The sequence below is a fragment of the Caretta caretta genome, chromosome 8, assembly GCF_965140235.1.
Source record: "Caretta caretta isolate rCarCar2 chromosome 8, rCarCar1.hap1, whole genome shotgun sequence".
Lineage (NCBI taxonomy): Eukaryota > Metazoa > Chordata > Testudines > Cheloniidae > Caretta > Caretta caretta.
In genome coordinates, this window is record NC_134213.1 from 15401913 (window position 1) to 15423811 (window position 21899).

General features: G+C 43.7%; 2 long non-coding RNA genes across 4 annotated transcripts in view; both read left to right on the forward strand.

Annotated features, from left to right (window-relative positions):
* The window catches only part of LOC142072953 (uncharacterized), a 64095-nt gene that overhangs the window by 28159 nt on the left and 14037 nt on the right, over positions 1-21899 (forward strand). The gene's annotated exons all lie outside the window — the stretch shown is intronic.
* LOC142072954 (uncharacterized) overlaps positions 1-21899 on the forward strand; it is a 35328-nt gene that overhangs the window by 8961 nt on the left and 4468 nt on the right. The window lies entirely within an intron of this gene.

A 21899-nucleotide genomic window follows, 5' to 3' on the forward strand; every position in this document is an offset into this window, starting at 1 on the left:
CTTTTCCCCCTGTTTGTGCATCACACTGGGGCTTGGGCGTCTGGACGCCTGGTGTGGAGCCACATAAGCATGCTCAAAGGTAGAAACTTGGGAGCCAAGCAAACTTTACAGCACAAATATAGGCCCTGAGCAAGTTGAGGCACCTACAGTGTTTATGGGCAGCTGAGCTGCATTTTTGTGAATCCTAGGAGGGGGGGTGTGATTCTGGGATTTAGGCACTGAAAGGGACAGGTGCCTAAGTCCTTTTGGGAATCTAGCCCTAAGTGTTTTGTTTTTTAAATCCTAATGTAATGTATGTCTTCGTACGGCACTACGTGGCTACCTCAGTAGCTGGAGAGGGAAACAAAGTCAGGTGAAAGGTACTGCTTTGTCAGATCTGCAACCCTTGGCTCTAGATAAGAACTTCCTCCAAGTTTAGTGACACTTGGGTACAGGGTTTTGTCAGGCCTGTTAAAGAGATTTTACATTTTGTGTTCTCCATTATCTGTGTGAACTCCACTTTGAAAATTGAAATCATGCCCCCCCCCCCCCCCGTGTGTGTGTGTGTGTGTGTGTGTATGTGCAGAATTTGGCCTGTTTCCATTTTATTTCTGTGGTGTCTAGTTCCCTGTGTTTCTGAAGAAGTTTAAGCCAATATAGCTTCTTTTGTTCACTTTCTAATGAATGTGCTAGTAGTGATGACAGGAAGGCTGATGGATGCAAAACCAGCAATGGGAGCACAAGACAATATCAAATCACATTGACTATCAATGGGGGCTGGCTGCCTACCTCCTTCGAAATGCCTACCCCTATTTAACAAATTCTACATACAAAGTAGATTGTTTTTATTAATTTCTTGACAATGTAGTTGATTTAGACGAACACTATATGAATATTTAGACTCTAGAGTGCATTTCACACTAGTTTATAATAGCCCAGTTCACTCTTACCTATGGTGCAGCTCCCATCGTCCCATAAAAATTGTATAGAAGGTAAAATCGGGATGTAAATCATTGTCACGTGTTATTTTTACAACACCCAAAATCGATGTGAAACCTTTACAGAAACAAATAGAAACACATGGTCCCATTTACAGCTGAAGGGCCCCAATTTCAGGCAAGGTTCAATCTGAAACCCACTGAAGTCAATAGGAGTCTTTTTATTTACTTCCGTGGGCTTTGGATCCAGGCCTAGCCACTACAGGGTTGCTCATGTGAGCAGCGTGTGTTGGTGTTTAGACATGAGACAATGCATAACAAACAGCAATGAGGGGATAGAATGAGGAAGGTTTAGGTTTACAGCAACACAATCAAATGGCCACTCAGTTCTAGGCATTCTATACCTTGCTGGTACAACTACTGTGCATGTTTGATACATATCTGTGGTGGTTAGATGTTGCTTGTAATTATTAGAATTGGGAGCACTGGCTGTTGGGAGTCTGAAAGGACAGGAAACAGGAAGGAGGGGAGAGGAGTTGAGAGGCTAGGAGAAAGCTACAGAGGGTGCAGCAGCAGCTTGGTAAAAGGGTTTCCACTTTGAAAATAAAGTCCTGTTGAAGCTTGTTAGTACCTTGCCTGGTTGATACAACGTTTTGGCAACGAGGATGGATCTTCTGCCTCTGAACTCACCTGTGCCCTTTCTGCAAAGCCCAGGTGAGCCTCCAATTGCTTTTGCTACCTGGATCCATATGTTTGAGACTTATCTGCTTGCAATCAGTGCTACAGAGATTTCTGAAGTAAGAAAGCGTGCTCTGCTAAACCACTGCAGAAGGGCAGCGTATATTTTACACTTTTTCCCTTGCAGATGATAAATATGAGACTGCACTCACTGCATTAAAGGGTTCTTTTGTGCCAAAAGTGAATGTAGTAGCTAATGGCTACAGATTTCGCCAGCGTGAGCAGAAACCAGGGGAAACTATAATGCAGTATATTGCTTCCCTGAGGAGTCTGATTGTAATTTGTGACTTTGGGAATATGGTAGATGAGATGATTAGAGACCAGCTCATTGAGAAAACAACCATGCTTCATGTAAGAGAACGCTTACTTCTAGAACCACAACTTACACTAGAAAAAGCAATAACCATTGCTATTCAGATTGAGTCAGCTACAGCTGAAGCCAAAATAATGAGCATGGATACCGGAGGCACAGTCCAGGCTGTGACTCCTTTGCAGAAAAGTTCATTACCACTGCAGACACACAATTGCAAGAGGAAAACTAATGAAAAACCACCAAATCAGCAAATTCAAAATATAGTAAAAGCATGTTTTCACTGTGGATCCCCGTAATACCTTGCAAGCTACACAGGATGTCCAGCAAAAGAAGCTCAGTGCAATCATTGCAAAAAGATTGGACATTTTGCTAAAGTATGTCGCAGTAGCCAGTTCAATCAACAGGTGCATGCAGTTACAATACCAGTTGTCACTGTGCAGAGTGTGGACAAAATCACTACTGCACATATTCCAGAACAGATAAAGTGCACTGTAAACATTTCCGCCATACCCTCAGGCAAACCACACTCTATTCAGCTAATGTTGGACACTGGCTCAGCAGTATCTATACTACCTGATTCCATCTATCTGCATTACTTTAAAGATGTGCCTCTTACTGAACCCAAACTTCACTTGGTGTGTTATTTGAAAAAACGTATTCCAGTACATGGCTGCCTGCCAGTAATAATTACTTTTGGTGATTGCTGTGTAATTGCAGAGTTCTACATTGTCCACAAAGGCACTCCTATCCTTGGCAGAGATTTATTGGCTGCTTTAAATCTCAGGGTAATTAATGGACGAATTGATCTTCCTCAGCAAAGCACTCTTGCAGTACACACACCAGTTTCTGCCGGGACCCAACACCAGCTTGAGGAGAAACTCGGCTGTGCTTATGGGTTTCTGCATAAAGTTAAAATGCGGAATAATGTGATGCCTGTATGACAGAAGTTGCGGCGCTTACTATTTTCAGTCAGGGAAGCTGTTTCAGAGGAACTTAGAAAACTTGTTCAAAAGGACATTATTGAAGAGAGAGACTCCTCGGAATGGGTTTCACCTATAGTAGTGACGCAGAAGACGGGTGGAGGCATTCACCTTTGTGTGGACTTAAGGGAGCCAAATAAATCTATTGTGATTGACAGCCATCCTCTTCCTCACATAGAAGAAGTATTTGCAGAACTCCGTGGAGAAAATATGTTTTCTACTCTTGATTTGCGGAGCACATACCACCAGGTTATGTTGCATGAAGATAGCAGAGACCTCACAGCATTTATTACACATGAGGGACTATTTCGTTTTAAACACGTTCCATACGGTCTCGCATCTACTCCAAGTGCCTTTCAAAAAATGATGTAATTGATTCTGAAGAATCAACATGGAGTTCAGTGCTATCTGGATGATATTATCGTGTTTGGAAATACTTTCTGAGGAGCATGACAATAACCTGCAGTCTGTATTAAACTGCATCAGCGCAGCAGGCCTCCAGCTCAATAGGTCCAAATGCAAATTTAGACAAACTGAACTCTTCTTTCTGGGGCATACAATTTCACAGGCTGGACTAAAACCTAATCCAGATCCTATCCTGGTAATTTCAAATGCTCCTCCTCGAACAGATTTGCAAAGCTTACGTTACTTCTTGGGTCTTACCTCCTGGTATGCAAAATTCATTCCCAATTATGCTTCTGTCATTGAACCGTTATGGGAATTACTACGGAGAAGTTCAACCTTAGTGTGGACAACGGATGCACAAGCTAGTTTCAAAACGGTGAAAGACTTGATTGTACTTAGTCCAGTACTTGCACTATTCAGTCCTGCATTGCCCACAATTGTAACTACTGATGCTTCTGGTTATAGACTTGGGGCTGTTCTCACACAACTGCATGAGGACAACACAGAGAGGACTGTTGCATTTTCTTCAAGGACACTAAGTAATGCTGAGAGAAAATATTCTACAGTCGAAAAAGAAGCACTTGCTTGTGTCTGGGCTACTGAAAAATGGAGAACTTACCTGTGGGGCCTCACGTTCAAGTTGCGCGCAGACCACAGCCCTTTGACGACGTTGCTCACCACAAAAGGACTGGGAAGAGCAGGATACTGTATTGCTCAATGGTCTGCAAGACTACTCTCTTTCAATTATGAACTGGAATATAAGCCTGGAAACCAAAATGTGGTCGCTGATTGCCTGTCTCGCCTGTCTTTGCCTTCACCAGATGGTCCATCGGAGGATGAGGGTGTAGTGGTTGCGCTTATTACAAGCACTTTCACTGCAGTTACAAGAGAACAATTTCAAGCTGCTTGTTCAGCGTGTCCAATTCAACAAAAACTATGGGAATTTCTGACAAAGAGATGGCCCAGTCACCCTAAAAATCTTGACCCAGTTTTGCTGCCTTATTTTAGAGTTTGGGATGAACTTTCTTTGTTTGATGGCTGTGTGCTACGAGGTACACACTGGCTCCTTGTGCCAGAAGAATTACAGTCAAAACTCATACACCTGGCACACGATACTCATCAAGGAATTGTCCGAACCAAACAACAACTATGCGATCTGTATTGGTGGCCAGGAATGGACTCTCAAACTGAAGGACTCATACAATTCTGTGTCACTTGCCAAATGCATGATAAGACAGCAGTGATATGTACCCCTCCATTACAGCCTGTTCCTGTTCCTGAATCTGCATGAGAAAAAGTGGAGATTGACATTGTAGGACCCTTTGATACTGCTCCAATTGACTACCATTATGACATCACTTTAATAGACTATTTCAGTAAATGGCCTGAGGTAACGTTTACCTCGCAAATCTCTTCTGCTACAGTAATTAAGTTCCTCTCTTCAGTTTTTAGCAGGGAAGGTAACCCCAAAGAACTGGTTGCAGATAATGGTAGTCAATTTACTTCCTTGGAGTTTGAAACTTTTCTAGCACAGAGGAACATTTTACACAGAAGGTCATCCCTATATTACCCTCAAGCCAATGGGGAAATCGAATGGTTTAACAGAAGTTTGAAAGAGAGTTTGCAAACTGCTAAACTAGAAGGGTGATTGTGGATACCCTTCACTACTTATTTCTTGCAAGCATACTGGGCTATACAACATGACACAACGCAAAGATCACCCGCAGATTTACTGCATGGGAAACAGATGAATACTAAACTGAACATTGCTGGATTGTTTAAGGCACGACCCGATGCCCCAAACAAGGATGATGTGAGAAAAACAGTTGAACAGAACCAAGCAAAGTCTAAGGCTTTCACAGACAAGTGGCGGGGTGCTAAGGAACCAAAGTCTGAGTGTGGTTCCTTCGTTAGAATACGAAAACCTGGAATTTTACACAAAGGGGACCATAAATTCACAGCTTCTCTTAAAATCATAGAGAAGAAGGGACCTTACACCTATCGACCTTCTGATGGGCCGGTATGGAATGCTTCTTATCTTGCACCTGCCTGTGTACCAAGAGGAGATTATGCCAACACCTAGTCTGCACTGGATAACTTCACCGTAGTACTAACACAACAAGACATTGCACTGGAACCGGGGCTTGAGAGACGGTCTGTCAGACCCAGACAACCACCTGTCTGGACTAGAGACTGTTATGTAGTATCTACAGTGTTTTCAGTGTAATATTTCTGCCAACAGTATAGTGTCTAGTTTCATATTTGTTCCTGTGGTTAGAACAATAATGTTTATTTTAATTGAGAGAGTTTCTTAAGAGAGGAGGAAATGTGGTGTTTAGACGTTACTTGTAATTATTAGAATTGGGAGCACTGGCTGTTGGGAGTCTGAAAGGACAGGAAGGAGGGGGAGGAGTTGAGAGGCCAGGAGAAAGCTACAGAGGGTGCAGCAGCAGCTTGGTAGAGGGGTTTCCACTTTGAAAATAAAGTCCTGTTGAAGCTGGTTAGTACCTTGCCTGGTTGATAGAACAATATCTAATATAATGTAATTGTGACTATTGACTTGCTTCATGTGGGGTAGATGCTGTTTCCCCTAACCGTTACTAGGATAGTTTCTCTGTCCTTTCAGACGCCCAGAGCTGAGATATGCCTATATATGATGGTAGTGCCTGTTTTGTGACAGTCCTGTTAGCTAGGATGATTCCCTATAATAACCACAGCAAAATGTGTTCTTGTACCATTGCTATGAGAAACATCTTTAGTTCTTCACAAGAAGAATCTCTCTCTCGGATGGATGTAACTGTTGCTAGGTTATCAGTAAAACTGGCTGTGTGTGAAAACATGTGGAACTAGTGTCATGAACTTGCACTTGTTAATGGGAAGTGCTGATGCAATGCTTTGCACAGATGTGCCAGGCAGGTGGCCAGATTTCACTTCAACTGTTGCAAAAGCCTACAAGTGGGATTTCCTAGGTGAGAAGTTGGCCGCTGAAGTGGCCAGTGTGCTGTGGCACGACTCCCGCAGTCTGTTTCTGTATTTGAAGTGGTCCTGCCATATTCATGAAGTGGACTCTGTCCCAGGAATATGTTTATCTAAGGATGCTGCCAGCACTGTAAAAACGCCTGAGTGTTCATAAATCTCAAATATGTTTTCAACAGAATCTGGGGATTTGAAAACTTTCACGCTACTTGGTTTGCAATCAGTCCTGCTTTGATCCAAATATAAGAAACTACAAATATTAGAGTCAACAATGTATGCTCTATCATAGCTGAGTGGCTCATCATTATCTCCACACGAATATGCATTCACTATATTCAAGGGAATCTTGCAGGGTGACTAACGTTAGGCACCTATGTCTGAATATTTTAGCCTTAGGGTAAGTGTGTGAGTGGACTCCCACAGCACTCATGTGCCCACCCTTTTTGGGAGACAAACCCAAAATAATACGGTCTTGCACTGTATAGAAAAATCTGCACAGCGCAAGCTCGTAAAAATCTGCTTTCTTCCTCAATGTGAACAGAGATGTGCATGACTCCTCCCCCCCACCGTTAGAAATTACATAAACTGGGGTGAATAATAAACAAAATGAATTTATTAACAACAAAAGATAGATTTTAAGTGGTTAAAGGAATAGCAAACAAAGCAGATTACCTTAGTAAATAAACAAAAGCCGCAAACTGAGCTTGACACATTAGATAGGTTGGATACAAGTTAGCGAATTCTCACCCTGAGTGATAAACAGGCTGGCAGATTCTTAAGGCACAAGTTGCCTTGGCTTTTCCAGGTTTTCTTGAACAGGCTAAAAATCCTTCCAGCCTGGGACCATCACTTCCCATAGTTCAGTCTTTGTTCCTCAGGTGATTTCAGGTGTGTTGCTGTAGGGAGAGTGTGGCCCCCTCTTTGTTGTTGTTGTTGTCCCTCTTTTATATCTTCCCCCCACTTGCTGGAAAGCTTTTTTGCTGTGACTTGGGTCAAACAGTTCCCATTGTGTAGAGCTATCTCTGAGAGGTGTCTATTGCACATAGTTCCTGGGATAATCCTTAAGCTTGTGTGCATTTCTTCAATAAGCCACTAACATTGTTTGGCCTCATCTAACGTAGCACATTTGAAATACAGAGACATGGTCAATATTGCTAGCTTTAGATACAAAACAAAAAATACAAATTGGGTAAACACATTCAGTAAATTATAACCTTTCCAATGATACCTTACAAGACCCATCTTGCGTAAAGTATATCTTCATTATACCATATTCATATCAGAACCGTATTTCCATGAAGAATATGGGGTGTAACATCACAGCTATGTCAATCTAATTTTTAAATGTAGACCAGGCCTAAGCATTTAAATATGGGTCCCCAAAATCTAAGGCAATTTTTAAAACTTTGCCCAAGGTCACACAAGATGTCTATGGCAACACTAGAAATGAAAGTTAAGTCTCCTGATTTCAGTGGGTTATCCTCAAGACCATCAGTCCCCAGCAAGAGCATGTTCTGCTGGCTGAGCCATGGAACAATATTGGAATCCACACTCTAAGGGCTGGATGTTGTGGGGGGCTGGATGCCAGCCAGATGAGAGAGGTTTGGAGAACAATCACACTAAAAGTTAAGGAAAGTGTGAGTTTCTAATGTGCTCTGTGAAATGACAGGCAAGGAGAGGAAAGTGTGCCAGGAATGCTTAGAATTATTGCCTCCACTGGAAATTCTAACAAAGGCAAACGTTGCTTGCCCTTAACATTACATTTGGAGAGCATCTCCTCCAGAACATGGGTTTGTGGGTTCTTTGCAAAATTTATTATGATTGTTGGTTTATGTGCTTTTCCTGATCCTGCATCTGGAGATACTTATCTTTGTATTGTAAACTGCTGAATCACTCTAAAAAAACTACTTCTGAAAACAGGAACTTGGGGTGTTTTTCAAATTAATTGCTAAAATGCTTATATTCTCCATCTGCTTCCACAGCTCAACTCCCTCCAGCCAAAAAAAAACTTGCTAGCTACCTTGAGTTTATAAAATGGATATGTACATGAAGGAAGCAAAGCAATTTTGACAGAACGTGGCTCAAGTATTTGGATTATTTAAGGTCTGGGGACTAAGGATAAAATTTCCAAAAATGCCTAAGTGACTTAGAAGCCTACATCTCATTTTCAGAAGTGACTTTGACATTTAGGCACCTAAGTGCCATCGACTTTTTATGAGACTTTATTCCTAAGGCCCAGTCCTTAAAGTAGTTTCAGCTTCTAACTTTTATTGAAATCAATAGAAGTTAGGTGTCTTTATGTCTTTTGATGATCTGGGCCTTGATTTCAATGGGTGTTAGGTGCCTGGATGCTTTTGAAAATTGCACTAGGTGCCTATATACTTCTAAAAACCTGGCCCCTAATACCTTCATCACTTTTGAAAATGGGACTAAGGTCTGGTCTATACTTAAGTTAGGTATTCATAGCTACAGCCCCTTCACTGTCATAGCTATGCTGACCTAACCCATAGTGTAGATGTAGCTATGTCAATGGAAGAATGCTTCTGTCAACCAACCTACTGTTGTTCAGGAAGGTGATGGTCCAATGGCTGTGTCAACTGTACAGGGTTTTGCTAGCATAGCTGTGGCAATGTACCTATGCAGGCATAGTCTCCATAGAGGACAAATACCCTTAGGCCTGGTCTACATCTAAACATTAGATTGACCAAGCTACATTGCTCAGGGATTTGGAAAATGTTGTGCCCTGTATGTTGTTGTTAGGTCAACCTAATCCTCACTGCAGATGCAGCTAGGTCGACAGAAGAGATGAATTGACTAGTTTGACAAGAAAAAACCCTTCCATTGATGTAGGAAGCATCAGCGCTACAGTGGCATAGCTGTAGCTCCATAGCTATGCCTCTGTAACCGCTGTAGCATAGACGTCCCCTTCGGCTTGTGAGTAACTTAAACACTTTTGAAAATCTTACCCTTGAACTCATTAGCACCTTGAAGACCCTGAAGGAATCGGTTTAAAAAAATCCTTCCCCATTGTTTTATGCTACACTTCAGAATTCTTCCTCTCCGCCCAAATACAGGTTCCATCCTGAAAAATCTGTTTGATCTCTCATTACTCACGAGAGCTTGTTGGAATTCTGCACATTTCAATTGTTCTTTTCATTTTCAATTTTGATTTTAGATGTGGGGGGTGGGGAGGAGGGACGCAAAAGGAATTCAATTAAATTGTCATAGAGATTTCTTTTCTAAAACGTTTTTGACCAGCTACAGAGCTGGTTGGAACATTTCAATTTTCAAAAATAATTGATACAATTTTTGAAAAACTACTAATGAATTGCAAAAAGCTTGCTATGTTTTCGACTATAAGAAATACTATAGGGGCAGCCCACCTTTAAATTCATTTCTAGCAGGCTAGTTAGTTCAGACAATTCCTGACCATAGGATTAGCATTAAACTAAACTTTTTTTAAAATTGCAGATCTTCAGTGTGGAAAATGTCCTTTTTAGTATTAGCACTGAATAATGTCAGTTATATTTGGTATTGAAGGAAGTACTTCTTCACACAATGCACAGTCAATCCGTGGAAGTCAGTGCCTTGGGATGTTGTAAAAGCCAAAAGTATAACTGTGTTCATGGAGGATAGGTGCATCAAACAAGATGATCAGGGACGCAACCTTGTGCTATCTAAAACTCCAACTGTCAGAAGCTGAGAGTGGACAACAGGAGATGGATCACTTGAAATTGCCCTGTTTTGTTCATTCACTCTAAGGCCTCTGGCATTGGCCGCTGTCTGAAGACAGGATACTGGGCTAGATGGACCATTGTTCTTATGTTATTTTCTTTTGACTTATTTATATAGCCTATCTAATAAACTGTTCTCTGTCTACACAATATTTATCTGTGTTTTGATAGCAAACCCCTTGAATTTGCCTTGAAAGGCTCCAGCTGGCTGTAGGCCAGAGGAGAGAAGAGGAAAAGGGAGAGATGCTAAATAATACTTTCCTTGGTTTACAAGAAGCGGGGGGTGGGGAGGAGTATTTTAAAGCAGATTTAACCTTCTGTGTCACTCTGGAAGGGGTCTGTTGTGTTTACTCTGTAGACAATGTATTAAAATCCCACTTTTTTTTTTTTTTTAAAGTGTGTCAGTACAAAGGAGTTGGAATTTGGCCAAAGCTGGGAATTGCCCCAGTGCATACTGGTCCGACATCAACAACCCTCTTCCCACACACACAGACACACCCCTTGGAATAGGGGGCTTGTCAGGGGATGAAGAGGGGGTCCACCAATTTTCAGCTGGTGTAATCATCCCTTAGGGGGACCAAACTAAGCTGACATAAGTGACAGCTGCTGGAGCTGCAGCCAGGGGAGGTCAGTCCGTAGAAACAGGAAGCTATAACCAATTGTCCAATGGCCCCTTTCTCCCTTCTCTTCTCTCCCCCCACATTGAGATCCTGCACTCTTATGCTGTGTGGACCTTGGTACAGGAAGGATCTGACCCAAAGTTTATTAAGACGAGCACTAGTTGCTGGAGCAGCATAGTATTGATCACTGTTAAAAGGTAAACAGTTACCAATGGCTGTCACTGAGAGACTGCAGCGAATTCCCTATTCCATGGGTGGTAATATGCATAGTATCAAGTTGATAACTGGTGGTAAAGGTGTTGATGAGCAATTCTGGCTTCACTTCACCCACCACTGAAATGTAGCCACTTCTGGGGTGAAACACAATGGCTATTAACACACAGCAGCTGTTGTCATGTGCTTAAGCTAGTAAAATCACACATTGAAACTGCAAGGGAATGCAGGCGGCAGGCCAGAATATAATTACTCAAGATGGAATTTAGCCTTGGCAGTGAAGCCTTGTCTATGCTAGGGAACATTATGAAAAATCCCTGTAGCTGCTAACATCAGTTGAATTAAATTGATATTAGCAATGCTAACAATGAGAGCCCAGTGCAGACAGAGTTGTAACACTGTGTTATCAAGGCTGTGTCAGCTAACACTTTTGGAGGTAATCTAATCAACGTGATGCAGAAAACCTATCATCAGCTGAAACTCCATTTACACTAGGGAAGGGATCATAATGTTGCTAATCCTGGAAGTTTGGGCCAAAGGCTGCAATGTAAAACAGAGGCTCAGGCTCCTGCTTTTTGGGGGGGGGGGGGGAGGAGGAAGGGGAGGGCTATATGGATCTGTAGTGACCAACGGAGGTGAAACCCTCAGTTCTGTGCCTCATGCAAAAATCCCACTTCCAGCAGCACTGTGTCGCCTAATGCCGCTTTTATGTGATTCCTTCCATTTAGCCCCAAAGAAGGTCAGTGTCATCACCCCCCTTTTACAGACGGGGAAACTGAGCCACAGAAAGATGAAGTGACTTGCCCAGGGTTACCCAGCAGGCCAGTGGCAGAGCCAGGGATAGAACCCAGGTCCTTTGGATCCTGGTTCAGGGCTCTAACAAGTAGGTTACACTTAGGAAGACTCCTGATGTTTTCACTGCTAGAGGGAGTCTTTCTGTGTTGACATGTCCTTGAATCTCAAAGACTCCACTGATTAGTAACATTTTTCTTGTTGCTGAACAGAGGAATTTAGCATGAACAGGAAAGTCTGGGGCTTCCCTGCCTCAACCACAGTGTAGTGTGTCTTGGGGTTTCCAGTCATGCTGCTACACAGTTGCCTGGTAAGTATCGTTACAAAGCCACATTGGAAATGGGTGTGTGTGTGTGACTTGACCCCATCGTCAGCGGGGGAGTGTGCTGTCTAACAAACATGGGATCGGAGGGAGATGTTTGTACAGTGGCAGTACAAATACTGAGCAGTTGGATGAGTCTTGTGTTGTAGCAATACAAATAGCAATAATATGGCTTGCACATTCTGGTCTCAATTCAGCTTAAAGGAGAGTGTAAGCAGCTGTTTATGGGTGCAAATTAGTGAAGTGCACATGCTGAAGGATGTGAGAGTGAGGATGTGGCAGAAGAGACATTTTCCTGTTGATTGTTAAGATAAAGTATGAGGGTTCTGGTTTATCTCACACCTTCTTACTCTCATTTGTTGTTTTTCCAGCTATAGTCCCTACCCTTCCTTTCCTGGGGCATATAATTTAAACATGGACACACACCAGGCATATAATTTACTTCCACACCCCTTAATGTTAGGTATTTTACATCAGCTCTGAGTTTGGCTCTTTGAGGCCAGCTTGACTGTAAGTCCATGCGTTATGTGGCCTGCCAGCATCCAGGGTTGTTTTATGGGTTTTATTGTTTTATGAGCTGTGTTTGGTTGCGTAATAATGTAGTAAGGTTATGCACATATTTGCATATTTATGCACATATTTGCACATATTTGTGGCTCCAGTGTTGAAAGTGTGGAGGGAGAGGTGAAAGAGACAGAAAGTCAAGCCTGACCTTAAAAACTTCTAAGGAAGGGGATTCCACCACCTCCCTAGGTAACGCATTCCAGTGTTTCACCACCCTCCTAGTGAAAAAGTTTTTCCTAATATCTAACCTAAATCTCCCCCACTGCAACTGAGACCATTACTCCTTGTCCTGTCATCTGCTATCACTGAGAATAGTCTAGATCTATCCTCTTTGGATCCACCTTTCAGGTAGTTGAAAGCAGCTATCAAATCCCCCCTCATTCTTCTCTTCCGCAGACTAAACAATCCCAGTTCCCTCAGCCTCTCCTCATAAGTCATATGTTCCAGACCCCTAATCATTTTTGTTGCCCTTCGCTGGACTCTTTCCAATTTCTCCACATCCTTCTTGTAGTGTGGGGCCCAAAACTGGACACAGTACTCCAGATGAGGCCTCACCAATGTCGAATAGAGGGGAATGATCACGTCGCTCAATCTGCTGGCAATGCCCCTACTTATACATCCCAAAATGCCATTGGCCTTCTTGGCAACAAGGGCACACTGTTGACTCATATCCAGCTTCTCGTCCACTGTAACCCCTAGGTCCTTCTCCGCAGAACTGCTGCCGAGCCATTCGGTCCCTAGTCTGTAGCGGTGCATTGGATTCTTCCGTCCTAAGTGCAGGACTCTGCACTTGTCCTTGTTGAACCTCATCAGATTTCTTTTGGCCCAATCCTCCAATTTGTCTAGGTCCCTCTGTATCCTATCCCTACCCTCCAACGTATCTACCACTCCTCCCAGTTTAGTGTCATCCGCAAACTTGCTGAGGGTGCAATCTACACCATCCTCCAGATCATGAATGAAGATATTGAACAAAACCAGCCCGAGGACCGACCCTTGAGGCACTCCGCTAGATACCGGCTGCCAACTAGACATGGAGCCATTGATCACTACCCTTTGAGCCTGACAATCTAGCCAACTTTCTACCCACCTTGTAATGCATCCTTCCAGCCCATACTTCTTTAACTTGCTGACAAGAATACTGTGGGAGACTGTGTCAAAAGCTTTGCTAAAGTCAAGGAATAACACGTCCACTTCTTTCCCTTCATCCACAGACCCAGTTATCTCATCATAGAAGGCAATTAGATTAGTCAGGCATGACTTTCCCTTGGTGAATCCATGCTGACTGTTCCTGATCACTTTCCTCTCGTCTAAGTGCTTCAGAATTGATTCCTTGAGGACATGCTCCATATAAGACAAAGCCCCAAATATCAGGACTGTCCCTATAAAATCGGGACATCTAGTCCCCTACATGGGTTCCTACACTTCCCTCAGGATGGAATTCTGTGGTCCAACCACTCTTGAACTGGATCTCTGGGTGGCAGCATTCCCTGTTTCCCAACCAGGTTAACCCAAGAGGCCCAACTGAGTTTGGCCCCTGAAGGCCTTTACAGCCAGAGACTTGTGACAGCACCTGTGTAGAGTGACTCAGAAACAGCTTCTTCATAGCAAGGCAGGATTTATTCTTTCATCCAAAGGTACGTCTTATGCAGAGCAAAGGGGTAAAATAATAAAGTTCTATATAAACTTCCCCTTACCTCAGAGGTGAAAGTAAGCCAATATGGTACGGTCCGGCTTACCAGCAAGAGCCAGTACACCGTGCAGGACCGGACCAGCTTTCCCAGGCTGGCGCTTTAAAGGGCCTTGGGCTCCCCGCAGCAGCTGGAGCCCTGGGCCCTTTAAAGCGCCGCCCAAGCCCCGCTGCCAGAGCCCCTGGGGTAGCGGCGGCAGGGCTCCGGCAGTGATTTAAAGGGCCAGGGGCTCCAGCTGCTGCGGGGAACCCCAGGCCCTTTAAAGCGTCCCCCAAGCCCTGCTGCCAGAGCCCCCGGGGCTCCCCGCAGTGGCCGGAGCCCCCGGGGCTCCCCGCAGTGGCCGGAGTCCCCGGGGCTCCCCACAGCGGCTGGAGTCCCCGGGCCCTTTAAAGCACCACCTGAGCCCCACTGCTGGTGTATGTATTAAATTTCTCCCTGTAGGAATGTGCTCCTTATGGAGCACCAGGACCCGCAGCCGTAAGTAGTACACCGTAAGTAGCACACTCCTACGGGGAACAATTTAATACACTACACTGTGTGCGGCCCACGGGCTGTAGTTTGCCCACCTCTGGTCTGCACTAAAACGTCACTCCCACCGACGTAAGTCATCCACTACGTCGACTTAATAACGCCACCTCTGCAAGAAGCGTAGCACTTAGGTCGATGTAGTTAGGCCAAGGCAGTATCAGTGCAGACACTGCATTGCTTACCTCGACCGTTGCTGCCTTTCAGAAGCCATCCCACCATGCCTCACAATGACAGTTAAATCCGTGCAAGCGCTCCTGGTGAGGACGCACATGCTGTCACAAGGAACACAGTGTGCACAAGCAAAAGCGATTTAATTGCTGTGGTGGCTGCACGTTGCTGTAACTTAGGTCAACTTAATTTTGTACTGTAGACTTGCCCCAAGTCTTTTCTTGAATTCGGTTGTAAGTTTCCCCTCATCCCAGCTCACCCTCATCTCTGAGCAGACTGGCCTGCTTGCAGCATGACCTCTTTGTGTGCCTCCTTGCCAGCCTGGCTGCTCTTGCTGATGCTCCCTGGGCACCTCCACCCCTCCTTCCTGAGGCCAGCTGCTTTAAGGCTTAGGTTCCCCTTTGATCCTAGGCTTTCAGAGGCTTTAGGGAAGAGTAAACCATGCCAGCCTAGTGGGAGTCAAGTGCAGGATCTCCCCATTGCTTCTTGAAGGAGCCTTATCTTTGCCATTTTGTCTTTTCCTGTTTGCTTCCTCCTTTAACAGCCTCTTGATTTAACCTGCCTGACTGCCAGCCAAATGAAACCTGAGGGATATATGGTATTTATTAAAAAATACTACACTTAACTCCCTCATTCTCCACCCCCAGGGATCTAGGTTCTGTTAGCCTTAGCTCACCTGGCAGAAAGGAGAAGTGAGGGGAGAGAGAGGGAGAGACATGGAGAAATTATTTTTGAAAAGAGATACATTCATGGCAGGCCAGGAATGTACTCTTAGTGTGCTGGGAGTTGTGCAGCATTGCTTGCCAGTTTCTCACACCCACTGGCCATTGTTGGAAGGGACGCCAGAGAGTGCTGCTTGGCATTGTAGCAGATGTAGTTTTATTCTTCGCTCCTCTCGGTTTATTCTGGTTTATTGCTGGGGAGTCCCCTTCACGTCTCCCATGGTTTGAATCCATGTTGCTTTGTTTTCCCTTGCACTTGGTAGTGATTGTATAACCAGTGGCCATACAGAAGGGTGTCATCTTCATTCCCCACGAGTGGCTTCTCCTTAAGCTTCTAGTCATAATTTTGCCATGACTGTGCTTAGCATTAGTCTGGTCACTACAGAATCTGCTGTAGTGGTCAGGCCCTGAACAGGGGATGGGAAACAGGAACCACAGAGTTCTAACAGGCCTTAACAATGACTCCTGCCCTTGCACTGGACAAGTCACTTAACACTCCTGCCTCAGTTTCCCCATCTGTAAAATGGAGATAATAATACTTCCCTACCCTCACAGTGGTGTTGGTTGATTACAAAAATAGGGGGTAAAGAGTAATAGCAGTATCTTGGGTGCCCTGAAGATTGTCAGTGGTATTAAAGCTGGGCCAGATGTTTGCAATCAACAAGCACTGGTAGTGTGATATGAGGAAAGAGAATCCAATCATCTGCACATGTCTCTCCTCAGTGCTCGCTTCCTATTTCTTATTCCCCACCCAGAGTATCTTATAAAGGCACCAAACCCTTCAGCGTTTGAAGGTGTAAATCTTTGACAAATAGGGGAGGGAGAAGGGCAAATAAGGGAATTAAAAACCATCTGCATTGGAAGAACCAAGAGGTGAGAGTGGGCGTGCTGTAAAGCAATGAAGGTTTATGAGAACTGTGGCCAAGGGCAAGACTGTGTGAATGAGCCAGTCTCTGCACTGCTGAGCTGGAAAGTGTGTGTGTGTTTGGTTTTGTGTGTGTGCTGGGTAGCCCTTTGGGGAATAACTGTTAGATATTTTAGTCAAGTAAGGACACATTACTTGCAGCTGGCAAACTGATTAATGAGCATGTGAAGCAGGCAGCGCTGTTAACTGAACTGAGAGCTCTGGACACTCTCACCACCTAGTTCAAAAACAAGAAACCACATCCGGCTCTATGAGGCCTGTGGATGTTCTGCAATGGGGGAAGAAGCAGAGCAGGCCCAAGGGCTGGCCAGGTTAGTGGATTTCCAGGGCATACTTTCTTGTGCTTGAATGTAATTAGTAGCAGATGATAAAGGATACAGCATCTAGAGAGTGTGGGTGGATTTGTATCCAGTACTTATCTTTGAAAAGTGGTTTCTTACCTTCAGGGTCATCAGCCCTGCAGTGGAGGAGTGAGCTGCTGTCCAGCATCTACCTGTTGAGCGGAGGTTGGGACAGTTTAAAAGCTTAGATAATTTTGCTGTGGGACGGCTCATTGCACTCCTCTGACCTAGAAACAGGAATGTGTTAAGCTAACATTTAAATGTAAAAGAAATGGAAAGAGTCAGGGAATTCACACAGTGTTCAAAAAAGAAAAGAAGCTGGCAGAGTTTTAAAAAAGTAAAATGCTTAATAGTGTTTGAGCATTCAGGATATGCCCCCTGTAGTCTGATTTAACTGCATGCTTTCATGATTCTTCCCTCACTTCTCCTGTTTGTTCTATTAATTACCACTTACCCACTTAAACTAGGCAGCAAGGTGTTCAGGGCAAGGACCCAAAACTAACAAATAAGCACATCAATTCTACGTTTCCCCTAAACTGATCAGCTGTGAAATAATGTGGCCATTTGAATTGTTCATCTCTGGGCTTCAGAGAAAGACCCGATAGAGATGAACCAGAACATTTGACTGCAAACAGACCTTACTATGTGTGTGGATACATTTGGTTCCTATTTTGAAGGTTTTCTTCACAATCTTAGGGCTAGAGAATTAAGAGGTCAGATTGTTCTCTGGTGTAAGTTATCAGATAGTAGCTGCACTCAAGTGAAGAAAGCCACCTTAATTTGCAGCTGAAGATCTGTGCAAAGTTATGTGATAGTTTAAAAATAATCCAGTTACATGACCATTTGTGCAGCTGCATAAGCTCATAATACACAGAGCCCTGAGGAAGTTCTCTGCTGGTTGTGGTACTTCAGTAGTGGCTGTATTTTCCAGGGAATCCTGAAGTAACCTCTCTAGATTGCAGTGTCTACTTTTCTAACAGTCTTTAAGCATGATCACTGCAAAGCAAGGCAAACCGGGGAGGCGTTGCTCAATGCCAGCTCGTATGTAAGGAGCCTCAACAACCTCCTCATTAGAGGAGGTCTAAACAATTCAGGGAGCGCTTTAGCCTCCATCCCTCTCATTCCAGCTTCTCCTGATGCAGAGCTGGGTAACTCCAAAGAGAGTGCTACCCACCAGACCATTACTAGGGTGGGTGTATGAGAAATTGAAGGAGTGCTGGCATCTTATGGCATGACAGAGGTGCTGGTTGGTAGCTAGTCATTGATCACAGGCATTACTCAGGCATGTCAAATTTCAGGAAGTACTATGTTAAGTGAATGTAATGCTCTTTCAAAGTGTATTTATACAACTCTAGAGATCCCTTCTGAGAGCGCAGGTGGCAGCCAGCTTCCTTCATGCTGCCACCACAAAGCTGTCCTGGAAGCACCATGTCAGGGTAAGAGGCTACTTCAATCTCCATGGCCCATTTAGTTCTTGGCCTATCTGATGAACTGTTGGTGACAAGTGTATTCTATTTACCTACAATAATTTTTAGGCTTACAGCATGTCTACACTTACCGGGGATTGACACTGTGGTGATCAATGCACCGAAGGTCGATTTAGCGGGTCTAGTGAAGGCCCACGAAATCGACCACAGATCGATCTCCTGTTGACTTTGGTACTCCACCGAAATGAGATGAGTCAGGGAAGTCAACGGGAGAGCATTTCCCGTTGACCCAGTGCGGTATAGACACTGCAGTAAGTCAACCTAAGCTACGTCAACTCCAGCTACATTATTCATGTAGCTGAAGTTGCGTAACTTAGGTCGACTTACCCCCGTAGTGTAGACAAGGCCTTACTCCATAAAGGTATTTATGTGATAGCCTCCATCACCATTGAATCTAAACACCTCACAAGCATTACTGAATTTTTCCTCACAGTACCCCTGTGAGGTATGGAATAATTATCTCCATTGTACAGACTGGGAAACCCAGGCACAGAGCAATCAAGTGACTTGCCCAAGGTCACATAGGAAGTCCTGTTGCAGAGGTGGGAACTGACCCAGAGTCTGATACCAATATCTTAGCAACACAAACTTTCTATGTTCAAATATTACATTACTACCTGCATTGTTCTTTAAAGATCTTTTATTATTCTTATTTTATTATGGTACAATGATAAATGAAGAATGGGATTTAATTCCCAGGGTTTACATAAACATTTTTGCCTCTCCAATGATACCCATCATTGGAGAGGCAGAAAAAACCCTGCCCATTTAGCTGCTAAAGGATCTGAATCTGATGTAAAGAGAACTTTTGACAGTCTCTAAGCAAGTAATTCAGAAAAAAATTCCCTAACACTTTATGTGGGATGGTGCCTTTTCTAGAAACCTTCTGCAACTGGGCTGGACAGATAGGCTTGGTGCCAGAAATAAGATGCCTAGTCACTGATCTAGGAACTCCAGAACTGCTAGGCCTGGTGCAGAACAAGAACTACTTGAAAGTGTTAAACCATAAACATTTCTCAGAACATGACTCGCAGGCGGTGCTGAAAATAGTTGAGAAACTGAGCAGCCATTGTCTCCTCTGTAGGAAGCATGTCTTATCAGGGGTCACTGCAACTTTTTCCTCAGTGTAGGAAGCAGTAAATAAAGAAACTGGCAGGTTTTGCCACACTTCAGTTTAAAAAAAAATATGGTTTAATAGCTGAGGTATCTTAGAAGTCTGATTTCAGTACCTTGCAGGTTCAGACTTCAATGTGGCGGTCAGCACGCTCCCGGCTTCTTGAAGCCAGTGGGAGATAAAGATGCTCAGTACTTTACATGATCTAGCTGCAGCATTTCCAATGCTTAATGTATGGGCTAAGCAAATAATTGGCCCAGGAGGTGAGTATGTTATTCCAATCTGCCATCTCTGACAGCTGCCCAAAATGATTGACTGTAGCATATTCAGTACTCCACTTTAGAGATGCATTGATCAGGTTGTTAGTGTATGCAGTTGTTCATCAACATTTTGAAAACAAAAAGACCCACATAAAAAGTTTTGACAAAATTGTTGTTGTTTTCAGCCTCCTCTACTGGTTAATATTGGGCCCTAGTTAGACAACTGTGGGCCCCAACTTTTTTTTTTTAACCTGCCTTATAAACACGTTAAATTTACATGGGAACAAAGAAATTCATGTCGATAAAGGGGGACTGGTGAATGTTGCAGAACAGAGAAAGGGAACATTAAAAGCACAGTTCACAGTAGATGTAGTTGACTGATCAGTCAGAAAATATTGCATATGGCCCTCTCCAGCGTATAATGCACTCCTAGCTGGCTGTGATCTGTTGTGGAACTCCTTTGGTAGCTTGACACTTTGTCCTGTTTAGAGCTCAACATGAACTGGAATTTCCATCCGATGGGAAATTCCACTACTTTTGACATTTTTCATCCCAAATCAGGACTAAAAGTAGAGAAAACAAAAGTTTTTGTGGAACAAAAAGTTGTAAAAAGAAATTTTTCAGAAACATCAGAATGTTTTGCTCCAACACCTTTTTTACTGAAATGAAAATTTGTTACATTCCCAAATCAAAACATCGCAGTTTGGCTCAGTTGGACATTGACCTGCATCTGCCTGAGCTGCCGCATTGCTTCATGGGAGTTGAGTTCAGGTGCTGCATGCCCATATTCTCCTCCGTGAGTGAGGCTCCCTGGCCAGACTCCATGCACCACAGGCCCCGGAGTCCTGTGGTGGCTCAGCCAGAAGTGAGACAGGAGGGCATTATGAAAGATGTCGTCTTGTCAGGGAACCTGGCCAACAGACGAACAGGGTCCCCAGACACTTGAATTACAACTCCCATGAGGCAATAGGGCAACTCAGAGGGACCCAGATTAATGTCTCACTGACCTGACACAAACATTTAAATACAGTTCAACCGACCAAACTCTTTCAACTTGGGAAGCAAAATATTTCCTTTTGATTTTTCCCAGTGGAAAAATCAAAATTTCAGCAAAATCAAAAATTACCCCCAGAAAATGTTAATTTTGTGGAAACCACGTAAAAAAAGAGTGAGAGAGAGTTCCCAATCATTTCTAAGCCAAGCATTTGTTCTAGACATTCGGGGGTACGGGGCTGGTAATGCAAATGATACTTTGAATGCACAGGCATTGGTTTTGGTCTTAACTGTACCTGAATAACCCTGTGGTATTTGCATTCATTTGGTGGTGTGAGTTGCCTTAGCTGGAGCATGAAGGCCTGGTTTACTGTTGGTCCCTTCAATTTAGTCCCTCTAAATTGCCCCAGGTGTCCCCTGTGTTCTGTCTGTGTCAGCGGATGGAAGAAATCAGAGCTGTGACAGTTTATATGACTCTCCATTAGCTGCATAAACAAGCAGAAACCCACCAGCTGTTAGTACTGTGTATGATAACTCAGCCCAAACATAATCTGATACCCAATAAATAACCAATATAAATATAACGGTCTTCCCCACAGGCTTCATGATTCAATCCCAGTCAAATACAAGTGGTTTGAATTGAGATCAAGCTTCTAAAAGCTCCTGTACTGCAGTATATAAGTTGGTACTACCTTACAGTGAGGGTAACTGTGTCTTTGGTTTCTGGCAAAGGCATTCAACAGTCAAGTACCACTAATGAGAAGCATCAATTTCATCATCATTTTAAGCACTCTATTAACAACCTCTCTTCTCCTGCACAGATAATCCATTCCCAACACACAGAGGGAGCAACTACTTGAACAAAAATGAGCCAAGAAACAAAATTAATATAAACTTTGCTTTGATAGCTGTTTTCCCTGACCTTGAGGGAGATTATTATTTGCAGTAACGTTAATCTTATCTTCTATTCTGTCTCAAAGTACTAACCCACGAAGTACAGCCAGCATGGGGGTTGAAGGTGGCAGCCTTCACAATAGTAGATGGGAAGAGAAATCTTGGCAAAGGGAGAACACAGGCTTTATGGGATCTTCTGTTCCCC